We start from the raw sequence: 16,899 nt of genomic DNA, 5'->3' as shown, positions 1-16,899 counted from the left end.
TGGTGGACCAGGCAACTCGGGCTGTGGCTCTGGTTGCTGCTGATCCTGTAGAATTGGCAAAAGACTTTCATAGATTGTATCATGTACCTGCTAATACCCTTAGGAAAAGATATAATTTGTCCAGGCATGTGGCAAGAGATATTGTTAAAGCCTGTAAATCTTGTGTTACCTTTCTTCATTCTCCCCATGTGGGGGTAAACCCCAGGGGGTTGAGACCAAACGCCCTATGGCAAATGGATGTTACTCATCTGACGGAATTTGGTAAGTTGAAATATTTACATGTGTCTGTGGACACCTTTTCTGGTGTCATTCATGCCACACCTTTGGCAGGAGAAAAGGTGTCTCACGTCAGAATACACTGCTTAGAAGCTTGGGCAGCTTGGGGAAAGCCCCTTAGACTTAAGACGGATAATGGCCCTGCTTATACTTCCCATGGTTTTCGCGCCTTTTGCGCACAAATGCAGGTTGCCCACACCACCGGATTGCCCTACAATCCTCAAGGACAAGGTATAGTGGAAAGTGCTAATAGAAGCATAAAAGAAATGCTTCAAAAACAAAAAGGGGGAATTGCTGAGTCCGCGTCCCCCAGGGAAAGACTTTCTCTTGCGCTCTTTACCCTTAATTTTTTAATTCTAAATGACAACGATCAGTCTGCCGCAGATCGGCATATGACAAGAGACTCCATGGATACTAAAGACATGGTTATGTGGAAGGATGTTATTAATAATAAATGGTATGGACCGGATCCGGTAATAATGAGATCCAGGGGAGCTGTTTATGTTTTTCCACAGAGTCAAGAAGTACCTCACTGGGTGCCAACGAGACTGACCAGGCCGGTGGAGACTGCAACAGAACCCCCTCTTGAAGATGCAGCTGATCTTCCTGCTGTTAGCAACAGTGCTAATAGCAATCCCTGTGATAGCTAAACCGATGATGCTGTGGGCTGTTACAATTTACTGACTGGATTGCCTCTGCGGTGTCCTTTTCCAAAGAGCGGGTGGGAGTCGGAATGTTTTTAGCCTGCTGCTTGGGAGGATGCGTTGTCTGCCTATGGTTGGTCTGTCGCCTTCGAGCCCAAACCAGAAGGGACAAGGTTGTTATCTTGCAAGCATTAGCCGCTTTGGAGAGTGGATCCTCACCCCAGATTTGGCTGTCGGCCCTAAGAGGCAGTTAAGCCTTACCATTCTGCATAGCCTTAGCACCCCGAGGGATCAGGGGATCCCATTGCACCGGGACAGGTATGCAATTTGCAATTTGGGACAGGGTGCAAGGCAAGTGCACTGCACTTGAGGAGATGGTTCTCATCTCCTCAAGAAGAGCATGCTGGGTTGCAAGTGGGTTGATGCCCAAGATCCCACCTCTGCAAAAAAGGCATCGGACGGGCCTGGTCATCACTGGGGAAGGCGCGCCCCTCAGGCGAAGGCCAGTGCAAGGTCCTAATGTCTTAGACAGAGGCCCAACCTCTACTCTTACCTGTTGCCATAAAACAAAGAAGGGGGAACTGTAGGGAGCCGAGGCGAGACTCCGCCCACTCCCTTGCAGCTTTGAGGTAACCACCCCAGACGGTGCTTGGCGGGACGCCTGGGCTGTGCGCGTGCGCGAGCCAGGTAGAGTCCCCAGCCAATCCCATGACACCTGGTGACGGTGAAAGGCAGGCGACCAACAATAGAAAGACCCGCGTTCCGATTCTCCTATATAAGCGGCTGTGTTTCGGGTGCACGCTCTCTCGCGCCCAAGCTCTCCTACAACTAAAAGGCTCTCCAATAAAGCGTGATCTGAGAAGACTCCTGGTGTGGTGGTCGTTTTTCCTCGCTGGTCGAGTAGACGGTCGCTACAGAGAGGCAGGAAAGAAAAAGACAGATTTATGAGGACAGAGGAAGGGAGAAGGGAAGAGAAGATGAAGAGAAGAAGAAAGAGAATAGGAAAAGAGGAAGAAGAGGAAGAGATGAATAGTCTGGAGGGAAGTTACCTGGAAAAGGGGAGAGAGGAAATGGGGAGAAAGAAGAGAGAGAAAAGGAGACACAGAGAAAATCACCCAGTTCAAGTGCCAGTACCAGCACACACTCACAAATACATACCCACAACAAAAAGAAAGGAATGGAAAGGACTGAGAAAATAAGGAAAATAACACTATTTCCCTTCCCATCCACCCTCTTCACTGGAGACTGGTCCATGTGGAATTCAGGAGTCCTTAGCTTCATCTTCTCAGCTGTCTTTCAGCATCAGTGTCAACCTTGCCTATCAGGAAGGTGCCCATCCTTTGCCCTCTTTTGTTCTGCATTGCTTCTTCTCAATGGAATACATTCTCAACCTGTTAGCTGTGCTCTATTCCCCAAATAATCCTGAGCTGGATCATTGATCCAACAGAAGTCACAGCCCACCTTCTGCTGCAAATCTCATCAGCTGCTTTGCAGGCTCAGCCTCCTGACCCTTGTGCACACATAGCAAAATCAGGTGTGCCGAAATCCTCCCTATTACATGCTTGTCAGCTGAGGCAGCATCAGACAAAAGCACTTGCTATGTGGAAATCTAATGCCGCTGGAGAAGCGAACACAAATAACCCAGTGATGGATCATATCCAAACATACTGAATTTCTGCTCATGTCCCAATACAGTCATATCAAGCAGGGCCTATCCATAGGCAAAGTCCATCCAGGCCCCGTCCATCCACAGGCACCAATATATCTCCATGCTCTCTCATGTATCTTGCTGCTCCTTCCTAGGATTCTCCACCTGGTGCTGAAAGGAAGGGTAATGTTTTAATTCATAAAGTTTGTGGAGCTAAAACTGGGCTCTGGATGTTCAGAAGGTTCTAATATTTTAGACTCAGGTCTCCCAGTAATCTTTTTTCCCTAGGGGAACAAAATGTACTTTGCTATTTCTCATGAGGCCTAGAGACTTCAACAGAGAAAAGCCAAGAGAAAGGAAGCACTGTGCTGAAGCATGGTGCCCTGCAGAAGGGGTGACACCTGGGGGCCTCTGAGGGGACTCCCAGAATCTCTATCAAGATATCCCAATTCTCAGTGCAGACAGTCTTGAACAGTATACATGCCTTGCCTCTCTATTGATTGTACACACTATCCCACAACCCCCTTCAACATCCATTTGTAACTTGTCCCTCACACAGCTGTCCCCCAGACAAGTACACAAATCCCTTTTTCCACATTAGAAAAGCCAACCTGTGTCTCACCAGATGAACAAGGTCAAAAGTACTGCCATGTATGTATGGTTCTAGACGGAAATCCTAACTATTCCAGAACTTCACACCCAGAACAGAGTACTTAAAGCCAGCAAAAACACAGCATAGAAATGTAGGCTTGGCATCTAATCTTCAATAATGGAGCTAAAAAGATAGAATCGAAGAAAGACAGCCTCTTCAGTAAATGGTGCTGGCAAAATTGGTTAACTACTTGTAGAAAACTAAAGCTAGATCCTTATATATCATGCTGCACAGAATCAACTCCCAATGCATCAAAGACCTCAGAGTCAAAGCAGACACTCTGAAAACATTACAGGATAGAATAGGAGAAACCCTAGGTCTCCTTGGCACGGGTCCAAATTTTTTTAATAGAGACCCAGAAACTCAACAAATCAAAGAAAGGTTGGACAAATGGGAGTGCATGAAATTGCAGAGCTTCTGCATGGCAAAGGACATAGCTAGCAAGATCAATAGAAAGCCCATGGATTGGGAGAAGGTCTTCATACAACGGACAAGGGTCACATAACTAAAATATACCTGGAACTCAAAAAATTAAATCCCCGGGGCTGAGAAGGTGGCTCAGTGGTTAAAGCGCTTGCCTTGCATGCCTGAGGCCCTGGGTTCGATTCCTCAGCACCACATAAGCAAAAAGAAAAAAGCCGGAAGTGGCGCTGTGGCTCAAGTGGTAGAGCGCTAGCTTTGAGCTGAAGAGCTGAGGGACAGCGCCCAGGCCCAGAGTTCAGGCCCCATGACCGGACCCAAAAAAAAAAAAATTAAATCCCCCAACAACAAATCTTCAAAGAAACAACTGCCCAACAATTAAGTCGGCTAATGACTTAAAGAGAAACTTCTCTGAAGAGGAAAGAAGTATGGCCAATAGACACATGGCCAATAGACACATGACCAATTGACACACCTCCCTAGCCATAAATGAAATGCAAATCAAAACAACATTGAGATACCACCTCACCCCAGTTAGGATGGCTAAAATCAAGAACTCTAATAACAACAGATGCTGGAGTGGAACTTTACTGCATTGTTTTTGGGAGTGTAAACTTGTCCAACCACTTTGGATAGTAGTATGGAGGTTCCTCAAAAGACTCCACATAGACCTCTCCTATAACCCAGCATTCCCACTTTTGGGCATTTACCCAAATGCTCACAAACAATACCACACTAAAGCTACTAGCGAAACTATGTTTACTGTAGCATTATTTACCATAGCTAAGATATGGAACCAACCCAGATGCCCCTCAGCAGATGAATGGATCAAGAAAATGTGGTATATATACACAATGGAATTCTATGCCTCCATCAGAAAGAATGACATTGCCCCATTTGTTAGGATATGGTAAGACTTGGAAAAGATTATATTAAGTGAAGTAAGCCAGGCCCAAAGAAACATAGGTCCCATGGTTTCCTTTATTTGCAATAACTAGTATATATCTGAGTCAAGCAGAAACAGTCAGATAAGTTGATGTAATGGGGAAATGAACCCTAAGGTATGTATTCAAATGTTTTTTTTTCTTTCATGGGATTGTTTCTAACACATAAGATTATTTCTTTGTTGCTTTGTATGTCCCTCCCCAACAGTATAACCCGTGCTTTCACTGTATTTGATGTTGGTATAATTTGTGGAGGGGAAGGAAAAAAACAAATCTTTTAAATAGGGAATACAGGTGGACTTATTGCAACAATGCGATGTACAAGTCGTTATGTTGAAAACAAACTTTACAACTTTGGCAGAGTAGGGGTGAGGGGAGAGGAGGATTGGAGGAGGTAGGATTGACTGGGGGGGCGGAGGAAGGATGGGAAGGGATGTGAGGGGAGACAAAGGAGGAGACTACAATGCTTGATAAGAAATGTACTCATTATCTTGCCCATGTAATTTTAACCCCTCTGTACAGTATTTTCACACACAAAAAAAGAAATGCAGGCTTGGAGGTTGGAATCAAGTGGTAGAGCACCTGTGATGTACATGCAAACTGAAAGAGAAAGAGAGGAGAGATAGAGACAGAGACAGAGGCAGAGAGACAGATTCATTCAAATATCTGCTCATGTGTAGACACAGTCATCCCAGGCCTGGTCCATCCACAGATATCACTATATATCCATGCTTTTTCAGGTCTCTTGTTTTTTAACATGTTTATACACCTCTACCTGAAAGGAAAGAAAATTAGCTTAATTCATACACTTTTCCAGTGTAACCAGGGACTCTGTTTGCTCAGAATGTTCTCAAATTTGAAACTCAGCTCCCTCAGCACTCTGATTCCCATTAGAGAAATTTGGACTCCCAGGGCAGTTGCAATTGTAAGTAACCTGTGTAGGAAATCGGGTCTTTAAAATTTACTATTTTTTTTTTTTACTGTGAGTAAATAAGTCTGAAATAAGGGACTTTTGGATGATGGCATAATGTTAGAATGGTGATTAGGTGTAGACAGAACACACAAGAAACTGCATTAAAATGGAGGAAAGTTGGGGCAGAAACTACTCTCATGGTCCATGGAGACAGTTCTATTTTCCCAATGAAGATGTGCCCTTGAGTTTCGACCCAGCCAGAGTAAATAGTGTTCTCAGGAGTTGTACACAGTCACCTAGAGACTGCCAAAGGAGAAACGAGTCCAGGATGCCACCTTCCCCTAAGATCCCCCTGAAGCCCAAGGGCCTCACTTTAAACCTAAGTAAACAAACTAGGTAAATAAGTAGGAAAATATGCAACATATCTGGAAGGTGAGATGATGACCTACTGCAGCATTTGGGACACAAACACCTTAGTGTTCGGAGACAAATGGGAAAAGTTGTTTAATAAAGTGACATTACTTGAAAGTAAGGGATTGAGGTGTATTCACCAAGCTCAGAAGGTACAGACAGCTTGAGGCCACATTTCAGCCTACTTTTCAAAATTTAAAAGTCAGCTCCTTGTCAGCTGTCCTTTCACTAGAAAGAATGCTAGCTGGAGAACCCCCTAGCTATGCTAGGACTATGCCTGGCTATGCTGGATTGAGACCTTTGCTGAGGATTCTGGGCACACAGCAGTGTGAACTTCCTGTATGACTCCCTCCCCTCCTGCAGCTCTTCAATTCCACATCTCTCTGATTTTCCACACCCTAGTGCTGTGGCAGAGTTCTGCACATCTTTCTCTGGAACAGCTTTGTTCTTAAGCTGTGGACATTAGTTTTTGGGCTTCACACAGTACCAGAGTTTGTGAAAAATGGTGACTATCCTGTGAGCCACACTCTTCTAGCCCCATCACTTATTCCATCTGGAGGCTATGGATTCCCCGTGTGGCTGCCAAGAGGGAAGGGCATTTTCAACCAAGTGTCAACTCTCTAGTCTGCTCAGCCAGCTAAAAGAATCCTGGCCCCAGATTAAGCTAGTACTGGAGCTTTGTGGGGAGCAGAGTGGAAGGACAGGCAGACTAGGACCTTGGCCTCTCTTCAGAGGCAACTGTTTGTTATCATCTGGCAATTGAAATTCTGAGGGCAAACTGAAGGTGTTAAGTTGTGCAGCGAAGCTGACTCCCCTTCATTGAGAGAGGGCTAGTGCAAAGTTCCTGAGGAGTTGTACACAGTGGAATAGCTAAAGTCATCATTTTCCACTCCACACTTCTGGCACTCTCTTTTTAGTTTTCTTGGATGACCAGATAAGTACTCATGGCTTCATTGAATGCCCTGTCCTGGATTGCCTTTTCAATGTCAGCTATATTGTACCCCATGTCACACAGAACTGTGACACTAATGGAGTCCAGCTTGCTGGGCAGTGGCTCATCAGGAAGCAGGCCAAACCCCACATCTACAGCCAGCCATGGGTTTCTCAGTGACATCCACAGTCAGCAGTTTGGAAAGTAGATTGTGTCTCTTCGCAGATAGATAAAAGGGAGCTGTGTACATGGCCTCAAGGATGTGTAGCCATGTCTGCCATCTTCCTCCCTTCAAATGGGAACTTTCCTGTTGTCCTCACATACAGAAGCATACCTGGGATCTAAATGTCCTGTTTATAGACATCATACATTTTGTAAAGGAACATTTCACGAGGTCTGAATATCAAGGCTCCACAAAACCCCTTTAGCAACTGCCCCAGCAACACCGTGATGCTCAGCCCCAAATCACTGACTTTGGCATTGCATTTGCCATCCAACAGGATGTTCCTGGGCTTCAGGTATCTGTGTGTGATTTCGTTCTTGTGAAGGTATTGCATAGCACTCACCATCTGCTTGAACAGCCTCCTGGCTTCATAATTGACTAGGTGGTGGCAGGAGGATTTGCCAGTCAACCCTATCCTGTACTGGCTGTTTTTACTACATTTTGTCACAACTCACTTTCAAGGCCTTTTGAGTCAGGGTGGGTGGAGTTCCTGCCTCTTGTCTCTTGAAGGGTTATTCATTTGCTTTGAAATTAAAATGTCATCAATTTGAAATTATTTACATTGTTTCAAAACCAAACAAATTGATGTTCGTATGTTTTTTGGTCATGTGCGGGCTTGAACTCAGGGCCTGGGCACTATTCCTGAGCTCTAATGCTCAACCACTTTGAGCCACAATGCCACTTACAGTTTCCTGGTGGTTAACTGAAGATAAGTGTCTCATGGGCTTTCTACTCAGGGTGGCTTTGAACCTAGAACCTCAGATCTCAGTCCCCCAAGGAACTAGGATTACAGGTGTGAGCCACCAGTACCTGGCACAAATAGGATTTTAAAAAGATGCCAAGTTTAACCTTAGGATAAGACCATGAGGTCCGAAGGGCTGAGACCTTACCATAACTGTTGCTGAGTAGTTCAAGTTCTTGTCTGCCATTGCTCTGTAAAGGACTCTCTGTTTATCTGAGTTTGCCCATAGCAATGTTTTTATTTTGTATTTTATTTCATTTTTAAAAGGTTTCAGTGACATTATTTTCCAAATATGTTTATGGAACAGCCACCATTGTCAATTGCCGGAAGTGGAAAAGTTCCCAAGGTGTTATTCTTAATAAGTCATTACTAACTATTATGATGCAGGATGGAACTCTTAATGGCTCTTGAAGGAAGATAGAATCTTTCCTAATTAGGTTTTTATATTCTATAAGTAATTGTACAGGACTCAGAATGTGCGTTAGTGGTAGAGTGCTCACCTAGCATGCACAAAGCTCTGCTTTTGCTTCCTCAGTTCCACATACATAGAAAAGCCAGAAATGGAGCTGTGGCTCAAGTGGTAGAGTGCCTCAAGCAAAAGAAGCTCAGAGACAGTGCCAAGGCCAAGTTCAAGACCCAGGACTGGCAAAAAAAAAAAAGAGACAGGGGTAAATGATCTGAATAGAAATTTCCAAAAAGAAGAAATGCAAATAGGCAAAAATATATGAAAAAATGTCCAGTGTCTATAGCCATGCTGGAAAACTTTTAAAAAATCAAAATGATAGAAAGATAACACATGCTGGCCAGGATGAAGAGAGAACTCCTGTCAGACAGATTGTAAATTGATACAAGCATTATGGCAAACAGTTTGAAGGTCTCTAAATAAATACATGAACTCAAGTACAATTATAATATGTCTATTTCTAGATTATTTATAGCAGCTCAGGTATAGATTCAGTCTAAATGTCTATCAATGGAGAAATTGGTAATGGTCTCTCTCTTTCACACACATATATACATGCACACACACATACATACTCACACACACATACACACACACACACACACACACAAACACACACAAAGGAGAATTTTCCAAGCATAACAGTGATTGGAAAGCTATCATTTCGTGACAAATGGAAGCAAAGATTAAGTAAAGTTATCGAGACAAATGGCCCAGGATCGCTCAGATATGTAGAGAATAATGTTGACCATGGACTAGTGCTGGCCAGAGGTTGGGAAGGAGGGATGAAAAGGGGGAAGGTGAGGTTTGTTTGATCAGTGTGTGTCATGTCCTGTGTACGATTACTACTTGCTTATAAAAAGCATCAATATTAAGATAGTCATCTTCCATTTCCAGAAGAGAACCATTTCTCTCTGCCTAGATGACACCACTGCAGCCTAGGCCCCTGCCCCTGTCCCTAGCTGGTCTTCCCATTCCCCCTTCCCTGTCCCTCCCAAAATCATCCTTGTAAACACAACCCACAGCATACTATTCTCTGTCTGTTTATGAGTGTGGGTGGGTGCAAGCACAGGCCAATACGTGGGCTTGAAGTCCATGTTCAAGGTGAGTGCTCTACTCCTTAAGCCACAGCTCCACTTCCAAGTTTTCTGGGGTCATGCACTTTCCTACACAGGATAGATTTTAATAATGACCTGGCAGCAGCCAGCCATAGAATACTTTTTTATCTGCATGCATGTTGTTTTTACTGTAGCACCATTCACAATAATATAGGGTATCATTCAAGTGTCAATCACTGGACCAATAAAAAGACAGTACATACATATTGTAGTACATTATTCAGCCTAAAAAAATAAACAATAAATTTTCCTGGCTCTGGTGGCTGCTGCCTGTCATCCTAACTATACATGAGATAGGAGGATTGAAGTCAAAGCCAGCCCAGGCAGGAAAGTCCATGAGACTCTTACTTCAAATATCCATCAGAAAACCAGGAATGGAGCTGTGCCTCAAAGAGGTAAAGTGTTAGCCTTGAGCTAAATGCTCAGGGACCACTTACTGGCCCTAATTCAAGCACCAAAAAGGAACCAGAAAAAAGAAACCAACACTCAGACACTATGGATGGAACTGGAGGACACTCAGTTTCATGAAGTAATACAGGCAGAGGAACACCAATATCAAACATACCCTTTCATATTGGAAGAAATGTGGCTTTAGAATAGACAGGAGAACTACAGGACATTGTTGAAGCATGATGGGTCACCCCTCTGCCCACAGCCTCCTTTGGTGAAGGAGGCTTCTCTGATCCTGTCTCTCTCCACTGAGCCCAGGCTTCCTTGCTGCAGCCACACTGGCATTTGTACTGTACCAGCTGGGGGCCACTGCTATTCCAACTGCCTGGAATGCTTTTCCCAACACCCAGCTGCTCAATCCCCTATCCTTCCCCAAAACCCCCTTGCCAAAAAGGTCTCCTCTGATACTTAAAAATAAAACCTTGTGCACATGTGTACACAACACACATCTGCAAACGCACAAAAACATAGAGTATTTCGAACACTCATCCTGAATTTTTCTGCCTTAATCTTCATTTTCATATATACTATGTGGTATTTTTGTAAAGTTTGGGTATTCTCATTCTCCATGCTTGAGTGTAAACTCACAAAGAGAGGTATTTTTATGCTGTTCCCAGCATTCTGTCAGTCTTCAGCATGATGTGACTGATCCTGTGGGCACTCAGTAAATGTCCATTGAATGAAAGCCTACCTATTCCCTCACACACTTATTCAACAAGTATACTGCCATACATGGTCAAAGCTCTTTCCCACTGTTTTCCCATGACTCCTCTCCACAGCCCCTGTCACCCTTGCCTCGTGGTCTCCCCACCTGTGTTTCCAAGCCCTTTGCCTGAAGTTTCTGCCCCTCAATCTTACATATGGAGATGGTGTACACACACCAAATAACCTGTTCCTCCTCTGGGAAGCCTTTCCATACATTAGGCACCCTCTCTACTGCTCTGGGACTACTAGAAACTAGCCTCAAGACAAACCCACTGACATGAACTGAAGTCTACTCCCTCATTTCAGGACGCCTGAGACAAAGAAAAAGAACTTAGAAACCATGGAAATTCACAGTTCTTCTCTCCCGACCCACCCACTTCACTGAACAATGATCCATGTGGAATTCAGGTGTCCCTAGTTTCCTACTCTCAGCTCTCCTTCAGCATTAGGGTCAGCCCTGTCTATCAGCAAGGTGCCCATTTCTTGTATACTTTTGGCTCTCAGTGCTTCTGTCACAAAAATCCTATCTTATTCTCTGGGAAGAGCTCTGTTCCCTAAATAACCCAGAGGTATACCCTGTTTCACTGGGAGCCTCAGTCTTCTCCTGCTGCAAATCTCATCAGTCTGCCCTACATGCTCAGCCTCTTGACTCCAGTGAACATACAGCAGAGGTCCAATGTGTCCAATTCCTCCTCATCACACACCTGTCACCCAAAGGCAGAATCACCCTCAGTACTTCCTCTGTGTCCTCTAATGTCCTGCTGAACAAATATCCCAGTGGTGGAGGTTCATATCTAATCTTACTGAAGTTCTGCTCATGTCTGCATGTACTCATCTCCATCCACATGCTCCTATATTTTCATTCTTTCTTAGGTCTCTTGCTCATTCAAAGGTTTCTCCACCTCTAGTTGATAGGAAGGAAAAGTATTATATTTCCTACATTTTTTGGTTCAAAAATGGGCTCTGGAGGTTTATAGTGTGGCAATATTTGAAACAGCTTCCTCCACACTATGTGCCCTAGGACAATAATCAGGCCCTACTCTTCTTCCATAAGACCTAGAGGCTTCCCCTGAGAACTGCCAGGGAAAAGGAAACACCATGTCCAAAGCCTGCTGCTCTGGGGAAGGGGGGTGTCAACTGGAAGCATCTTTGGGGACTCAAAGGGTCTCTCCTAAGAATCTGACATGTCTCAGTGCTGAAACCCTTGTATTATGGAAATGTAATTCTCTGTCCATTTTCCACAGCAGCCCAACCCAACACCCTTTCCTTCCCCCAAACATTTCTAAGTTGTCCCTCATACAAGTATACAAATTCCTTTTGTAATTACAGAGAAACCAACCTGTGCTGTACCAGATTCACAAATTCTAGGTGCTGGAGGTTCACCTGTATAATCCTAACTACTGCACACGCTGACACTGAGAAGACTGTAGATAAAGCCAGCTTGAGCAGACTCCATGTCCAACTCAGTAGAAAATCAGGACTAGAAGAGTGACTCCACTGGTAGAACATCAGCCAGAAACACATTCACACTCAAGAGAGAGAAAGGGAAAGAGGGGGAGAAGGAAAATGGACAGAGAGAAAAACAGAGGGACATGCATACATACCTAAAGACAGAGAGACAAAGAGACAAATTCAGGAGAAAGGATTGAGTGAGAAGAAATGGGATAGGGAGAAGAGAAAGATTAGAGGGAGGAGAAAAGGAGAGGGTGTAAAAAAGGAGAGATTAAAGACATTAGAGGGGAGGAGGGCCCAAGGAAAGGCCACAGAGGGAAAAGGACACTGAGAAAGAGAAAAAGAACAAAGTTCAAGCCAGCACACTCCCAAATGCATACACACAACAAACAAAAAGACAAGAAAAAGCATTGAGAAATCATGGAAATTAATAGTACTTCCTTCCCCACCCACCCTATTCACTGAACACTGTTCCATGAGTTCAGCATTCCTTACATTCCTCCTCAGGTCTCTTTCAGCATCAGTATCAACCCTGTCTTAAACCAGTTATGCATCCTTTGCCTATTTGGACCCTTATTGCTTCTCTCACAGGAAACCCATCTCATTCTTTGAGAATAGCATTGCTTCCCAAATACCCCTGAGCATTACCACTGATCTATCAGGAGCTCCAGCCCTCTTCTTACTGCTAATCTCATTAGTCTACTCTGCGGGTTCAGCCACCTGACCCAGTGTACACATAGAAAAGGCCAGGTTTGCCCAACTCCTCCCCATCACACACTTGGCACCCAAAGGCAATATCAATCCTCAGCACTGCCTCTGTGTGCAATTCTAATGCCCTGGGTGAACCAATACAAATATTCTAGTGTGAAGGCTCACATCTTACCGAATTTTGTTCTTGTGGGGAAGCAGTCATCCCAGGCCACCCAACCACGGGTGTGGTCCATATACAACCAAAGTCCATCCAGGCTATGTCCTTAAACAGATCCCAGTTTATCTCCATGATTCCTCAGGTCTCCTGTTCCTTGATCACCTCTAGCTGAAAAGAAGGGAATGTATTTTAAATCATACACTTTGTGATTCCAAAAATGGCCTCTTGATGTTCAGAATGTTCAAATATTTAAACTTGGCTCTGATAGCATTCTTTATTCCCCAAGGAGAAAAATTGGGCTCTGCTAAAGTCTTTACTGGGAAACAGATGCACCATGTACAAGCTGGGTGCTCTGGGAAAGGGGGCCTCTCTGGGGACTCATAGAGTCTCCACTAAGAATCTGACACCTCTCAGTGTACTTGTACAGTGCACATGTCATCCTTCCCTGTCCATTTACACCAACCCATCACCCCTTCCTTCCACAAACAATTTTTTTTAATTTAATTTAATTTTATTTGTGAACATACTGTACAGAGGAGTTACAATTACATGGGCAGGATAATGCATACATTTCTTACCAAGCATTGCAGCCTCCTCCTTTGTTTACCCTTCACATCCCTTCCCAGCCTCCCCCCTAACCCCCAATCCCAATCCTTCTCCTTCCCCCCCTCCCCCCCTACACCGACGTTGTAAAGCTCGTTTTGGACATGACAACTTGTACTTCTCCTTGTTGCAACAGGTTCCACAAACAATTGTAAGGTGACTCTTACACAGCTGTCCCTCACATAAATACACAAATCCCCTTTCAAAATAGAGAAACTAACCTTTGCCACACCAGATTAACAAAGCCAATTGCATTCCCTGATGCTGTAGGCTCTTGTCTGTAATCCTACCTATCTCCCAAGGTGACACCTTGAAGACTGCATTTACAGCAAGTCTGGGAAATCTCCATCTTCAAGGAAATAGAGAAATGCAAGCCTGAACTGTAACTCAAGCAGGAGAGAACCAGACATAGCCATGAAAACTGAGAAAGAAAAAAAGAGGAAGACAGAGAGGGAGAAAGGGAAAGAGGGAAAAAAGGGAGAAGTGCACAGAGAGAGGAGGAGTGAGGGAGGTGGATGGAGAGAGAGACAGATTCAAGGGCAGGGAGAGAGTGAGAGGGAATGGTAGAGGGTAGTAGTAGAACATCAAGAAGAGGAACAGGAGAAGTAGAATAGGAGTAGTTATGGGAGGAATGAAAACAAAGGAAGAAAAATGGTGGGCAGGGGCAGGGAGAAGGTGAGAAAAGTGGAGAGAGAACAGAGAAGGCAAAGGAAATAGAGCATAAGAAAAAAAGCACTGAGGTGTAGCAGCACACATTCACAAACACATACACACAACAAACAAAAGGAAAAAAATAAAAGAATAGGAATTGAGAAATCTTACAAATCAATAGTTAATTCCTTCCCAACCACTGTCTTCACTGGGTGGAAAATGTCTAGTGTGCCCGACCAGCTAAAAGAATCTAGGCCCCAAATGTAGCTGGAACTGGAGCTCTGCAGGGTGTAGAGTGGAAGGACAGGCAGACTGGCACTTCGGGCTCTCAAGAGGTAACTGAAATTTTGAGGACAAGCTGAAGGTGTTATATCCTGAAGAAAAAGTGACTCTTTTTCGTGGAGAGGGCTGGTGGGATTGTCATCAGGAGGTGTGCATGGTGGACTAGCCAAAGGCATCGTTTTTTATTCCACACTTCTGGTATTCTCCTTCAAGTTTTCTTGGATGAGCAGGTAGGTGCCCATGGCTTCATTGAATGCTCTGTCCTGGAATGTCCTTTCAATACCAGCTAGGGTGTACCCCATGTTGCCCATGACTGTGACAATAATGGGGTCCAGCTTGCTGGAAAGTGGCTCATCAGGAAGCAGGCCAAATCCCACACCTAGAGTCAGCCATCAGTGCTCCATTATCTCCTCAATAGCAGGCCTCAGATTGAAGCCCACAGTCAGCAGTTTAGGAAGGAGATCATGTCCCATTGCAGTTGGTAAAGGGGACCGGTGTACCTGGCCTCTAGGATTTGTTTCCGTATCTGAGTCATTTTATTCCCCTCAAATGGGAACTTTCCCATTGTCATCATATACAAAAGCACGCCTAAGTTCCCAAATGTCCACCTTGTACCCATTGAACATGTTCTGTAGGAACATTTCAGGGGGTGGAATAGCAAGGCTCCACAAACCCCCCTTTAGCAACTTCCCTGTCACCCTGATGCTAATGACAAAATCACTGACCTTGACATTGCAATTGGTATCCAATAGGACGTTGTCGGCCTTCAGGTCTAGTGTGCAATTCTGTTCTCATGAATGTAGTGAACATCACTCGTGATCTGCTTGAACAATCTCTTGGCTTCATATTCTAATAGGTGACTGCAAGGGGATTTATTGCCCCACCCCAAGAGATAGCCCCGAGTGTCCAGCTCAGTGACAAGGTACACACAGTCTTCATCCTCCATCACCTGGAACAATAGTATGATGTGTGGGTGATATACACTCTTCACAATGGCTACTTCATTTTCTATCTCATGGCTTTTTAGATCGTTCTTTGGGAGAACTTTGACTGCCACTGTGGTGTCTGTGAGGCAGTGATGGGCCAGCTTCACATAGCCACAGCTGCCATAACCGATGATCTCTGTCAAGTTGTACTGTCCAATGACAGTGATCTCCTCCTCCTTTGGGGAGGAACTAAAGTTGTACATTAACATCTTGCCCCTGGGATGGCAAGTGATCAAGCTTAAGAATTACCTAAGATGATCTCAATGAAGTTGACAACTAATAAATCTTAAGAAACGGAAGGTAAACTACTAACAAAGTAAACACAACCCCCAGATGAGTAAATGAATTCCCCAAACCCAAACAACACAACCACCACCCCCCCCCCACACCCAATGAAAGTAACCAAGTAGCTCTAGGTTAGCGGGTCACCAAGTAAAAGCTCCCAGTGCTGTAACTGAAAAAGCTGGAGAGAAGCTGCCTCATATGTACCCTGCTGGGCACGCCTCACAATGCCCTGTGATGTCGGGGGAAATGGACCAATCACAAGTCAGGCCATTGACATCAGTGAGGAAGTGAACCAATCAGAGCCCAGTGCACACCCTCTGGCAGTTAGGTACTTGGGCCAGGAAGTCTGTTGCCAACAACACTGGGCACATGGGAGGATGCTCTTACTGCTACCATGACAGCCATGTGGGAACCATGAGGACATTGGCCAGTGGCCCTCATCTTCGGGGTTGGGCATCCTAAGAAAACCCCTGTGAGGACATCACCCAGTGGGGTATTGATGAACCCCAGAGAGTGAGACAATCCATGGAGGCACAGTGAGAAGTGAACAAAAGAAATTTATTTACACTATTTACACCAGAAAGGTGTCTTGAGACTACCTTGTCCTGGGTTAGATACCCAGAACCAAGAGCAGCCTCAACCACCAAACCTCCAATAGGCAGTCCTGACACTCCAACCTTTATTGGTTGGTCTGCAAACCACAAATTAGTCGGTCCACAAACCTACAAACCTCAGATCTCCAAAGCTCCAAACCTCCAAAGGGGAAGGCTTTTCCCTTTCTTCCCTTCTTCCCCCACATGCAGACCTCTCCACTGTCCACAGGCCTCTCTAGAGGATGGTCCCAAATGGCCTCCAGAGGAGGCCCCGAATGACCTCCATAGGAGGTCCCAACAGGTCCCTCCAGGAGGTCCTGAGTGACCTCCGGAGGATGTTCCAAATGTCCCCTCAAGAAATCCCTGAAGGGCTGGGAAGGTGGCTCAGTGGTAGAGCGCTTGCCTTGCATACTTGAGACCCGGGTTCGATTCCGCAGCTCCATATAAGCAAAAAGAAGAATAGCCGGGGGGCTGGGAAGGTCGCTCAGTGGTAGAGTGCTTGCCTTGCATGCATGAGGCCCTGGGTTCGATTCCTCAGCACCACATACACAAAAAGAAAAAAGCCGGAAGTGGCACTGTGGCTCAAGTGGTCGAGCACTAGCCTTGAGCTGAAGAGCTGAGGGACAGTGCCCAGGCCCA

At 45.0% G+C, this 16,899-nt stretch overlaps 1 long non-coding RNA gene across 2 annotated transcripts; it reads right to left on the bottom strand.

The window, feature by feature from the left end:
- Window positions 1–1,707: 1,707 nt before the first annotated feature.
- LOC138822491 (uncharacterized) lies at window positions 1,708–15,709 on the bottom strand. Of its 2 annotated transcripts, XR_011370479.1 has the most exons (4): window positions 15,632–15,709; window positions 15,122–15,345; window positions 12,876–13,028; window positions 1,708–1,831 (listed from the first exon to the last, which is right to left on the bottom strand). It is a non-coding gene; the product is annotated as an uncharacterized lncRNA (long non-coding RNA). The 2 variants fall into 2 exon arrangements; XR_011370478.1 differs by having other exon boundaries at window positions 15,122–15,698.
- Window positions 15,710–16,899: the final 1,190 nt, after the last annotated feature.

The sequence above is a fragment of the Dipodomys merriami genome, unplaced genomic scaffold, assembly GCF_024711535.1.
Source record: "Dipodomys merriami isolate MVZ:Mamm:240054 unplaced genomic scaffold, mDipMer1.0.p SCAF_1104, whole genome shotgun sequence".
Taxonomy (NCBI): Eukaryota; Metazoa; Chordata; class Mammalia; order Rodentia; family Heteromyidae; genus Dipodomys; species Dipodomys merriami.
The sequence above is the reverse complement of the archived record's forward strand: the minus strand, read 5'-3'. Positions and strand labels throughout refer to the sequence as shown.